Below are 3,352 nucleotides of genomic sequence, written 5' to 3'. Positions count from 1 at the left end.
CTCAAAGAAAGGATGAACAAAATTTTTTCTTTCCTTCTCTACAACTCACGGCAATGGGGGATTACCACACTCACACACATTTTTTTTCATTTTTTATCACCCATACACCTTTGTTTATTATTTCACCCTAATGCACCAACAAAACATGTTTCATGACATGTTTAGCCCATCCTCCTTGTCATGGCCGGCCACCACCTATAAAGGGGAATTTGACATGCAAGTCCATTATTTTGCATGCATGCTTTAATTAGTCATCACACATTTCCTATCATACTTTCAAAGTTCATTACTAAGTCCTTTCTTGTGGAATTCACCCTTATAACACTAAATCAATCATCATAAAATGTCATACATGAGCACACACATATTATAGGCATCAAAATAAATTTTTAATTATTTTTATGCCTCGGTTTTGTGGTCCCGAGACCACCTTCCGACTAGGGTAAATTTTGGGCTGTCACACGTATTGCCTTCCGTGGTATGGGCACGGCCTAAGGCACGCCCGTGTGGTTCCAGAAAACCTGTGTTCAGTGACTCAGTTAGTGAATTAATTGTTAAAAACTAAAATTTAAAGAAGTTAACACCGTTAGTGCTCGGGTTGACTCCCGACAAGCGCTTATTTATAGTCTAAGCTTGACTTACGTTTCTGTTGCATAGTCATAGTGGTGCGAGGAGTTTACACTCCTCATCCCTGCTATCAATTTTATCAAAATAAGGCTTTAGACGAGTACTATTTACCTTGAACGTACCGAATTTGGGATGAATTACCTCCATTGTGCCATATGAGAAAATGCTAAGTATCGTAAGAGGGATTTCTCCCTTAGGTTCAGAGGTGGCAATCCGAGGGTCTGCTGCTTCTAATAGTACTTTGTCTCCAACCTTAAGTTGTTTTGGTGAAATATTGAGCTCGTCGTGAGGTGGTTTTGGTCTACCGTGTGCTCTCAGTTTCTATGTCCGCCATTCATCTAGTTCCTCAACTTGTAGCCTTTGTTCTTCATAGATGGGATATTTATTGTTATTTGAACAAGGCTCATGTATGCTTTTCGAACGTATTTCCTGCAAGGAAGTTGCACCACATGATTAGCATTAGTTGAATTTTGAGCTTGAAGAGTGATTGTTTCATCACCCACACGAAGTGTGAGTTCACCTGTACCAACATCAATTATAGTTCTAGCAGTTGCTAAAAAGGGCCTTCCTAAAATTAAAGGCACGTCACTATCCTTTTCTATGTCTAGAACAACAAAATCAACTGGGAATATGAATTTGTCAATTTTAATGAGTACATCTTCAATAATACCCCTAGGAAATCTGATTGTTTTGTCTGCTAACTGAATGCTCATCCTAGTTTATTTGGGTTTCCCAAGACCTAGCTGTTTAAACAATTTATATCGCATGACATTGATACTAGCCCCTAAATCATCCAAAGCATTTTTAACATCTAAGCTACAAATTACACAAGGAATTGTAAAACTCCCTGGATCTTTTAATTTGTTGGCCAGCTTATTCTGTAGTATGGATGAGCAAACTGCATTTAACTCCACATGCGACGCCTCATCCAACTTCTGCTTATTTGTGAAAAGCTCCTCTAAGAATTTGGCTGCGTTTGGCATCTACGAAAGAGTTTCAATAAACGGTAAGTTGATATGTAATTTTTTAAATAATTTAAGAAATTTACCAAATTGTTCGTCGTACGGTCTTTCCTTGTCGTATTGGGGTATGGCACACAAGGTTTGTACTCTTTACTTACCGGTGTTTGTTCACTATGGACTACCTCACCTTTGCTTTTACTTACCACAATAACTTGCCTTGGTTCTGGTGCAGGTTCGACTAGCCCTTCCTCATCTTGAATGGTAATTGCATTGAGCTATTCCCTTGGGTTAGATTTAGTGTTACACGACAAGCCACCTTGTGGTCGTTCAGAAATCAATTTGGCGAGTTGGCCTATCTGAGTTTCGAGCCATTGGATCGATGCTTGTTGATTCTTAAGTGTTGTTTAGGCATTCTGAATGCGAGTTTCCGACACGGAGATAAAATTTGTTAGCATCCTTCAAGGTTCGGCTTCTTTTCCTGTTGGTAAGGTGGTTGTTGAAAACCTGGAGGATGTTGTGGCCTTTGATTCCCTTGACCACCTCACGAGAAGTTGGAATGGTTCCTCCAACCTGCATTATATGTGTTACTATATAGGTTATTTTGAGATCTAGAATTATTACACATTATTGAACTTGTTCCTCCTTGCTGTTAGAGTTGAAGGGTTGATATTCTGTGTATGCTCCTCCTCTATTAGAATCGCACCTCATCACTGGATGTACCTGAGTAGAACCACACAAACTGTCAATTTTTTTATTTAAGAGTTCTACCTGGTTAGATAGCATAGTAACCGTATCGAGATTGAAAGCACCGGCTGCTTCATCAGTTTTATCCTTATAACTTGCCACTGATAGTTATTCAGTGACATCTCCTCAATAAATTCATAAGCATCCTCAGGTGTCTTATTATTGATAGTCCCACCAGTGGCTGCGTCAACCATTTGTCTAGTTGAAGGATTCAGGCCATTGTGAAATGTTTGAACCTGCAACCATAAGGGCAGGCCATGGTGAGGGCATCTTCTCAAGAGGTCCTTGTATATCTCCCATGCATCATAGAGTATCTCTAGATCCATCTGCACAAAAGAAGAGATATCATTCCTCAATTTAGCCATTTTAGCCGGCGAAAAATATTTAAGTAAAAATTTTTCAGTCATTTGTTCCCAAGTAGTGATTGACCCTCGTGGTAACGAGTTCAACCACTATTGAGCCTTATTCCTCAATGAAAAGGGAAATAATTGAAGATGAATGGCATCATCAGAGACGCCATTGATTTTAAATGTGTTGCAGAGTTCCAGAAAATTCGCCAAATGAGTGTTTAGATCCGTATCCTGCAAACCATCAAGCTGAACAAATTGCTATATCATTTGAATCGTGTTAGGTTTCAGTTCAAAATTATTTGCAGCAATAGTAGGCCTAACTATACTTGACTCAGTTCTTGTTAAATTCAGTTTAGCATAATCATACATAGTGCATGGAGCATGATTTTGATTTACTGGGTCAGCAGCAATCGCAGAGGTAGCGGATTTTCCTGATTTTTAGCCATCTCCTCAGTTGTGGTGTCATCCTCTTGCTTTTCCTCTGTGTATCTTAGGCTTCGCCTTATTTCTCTTCTATTTTTGCGAGCTGTGTGATCGATCTCACTATCAAAAACTAATGGTCCCGACGGGTTTCTTCTAGTCATACACTATAAAAAACCTGCCAGAAGCGAATAAAAGAGAAAATTAGAAAAGAAAATAAAAAATTAAATTGCAAATAAAGTAAAATAG

General features: G+C 38.9%; 1 non-coding gene across 1 annotated transcript; it reads left to right on the top strand.

Annotated features, from left to right (window-relative positions):
- The first annotated feature begins 2,585 nt into the window (after positions 1-2,585).
- LOC128280984 (small nucleolar RNA R71) lies at positions 2,586-2,692 on the top strand. Its single transcript, XR_008271201.1, has one exon. It is a non-coding gene; the product is annotated as a small nucleolar RNA R71 (small nucleolar RNA).
- Positions 2,693-3,352: the final 660 nt, after the last annotated feature.

This window comes from Gossypium arboreum, chromosome 9 (genome assembly GCF_025698485.1).
Source record: "Gossypium arboreum isolate Shixiya-1 chromosome 9, ASM2569848v2, whole genome shotgun sequence".
NCBI classification, from domain to species: domain Eukaryota; kingdom Viridiplantae; phylum Streptophyta; class Magnoliopsida; order Malvales; family Malvaceae; genus Gossypium; species Gossypium arboreum.
This window is presented reverse-complemented; position numbering and strand designations above follow the sequence as displayed.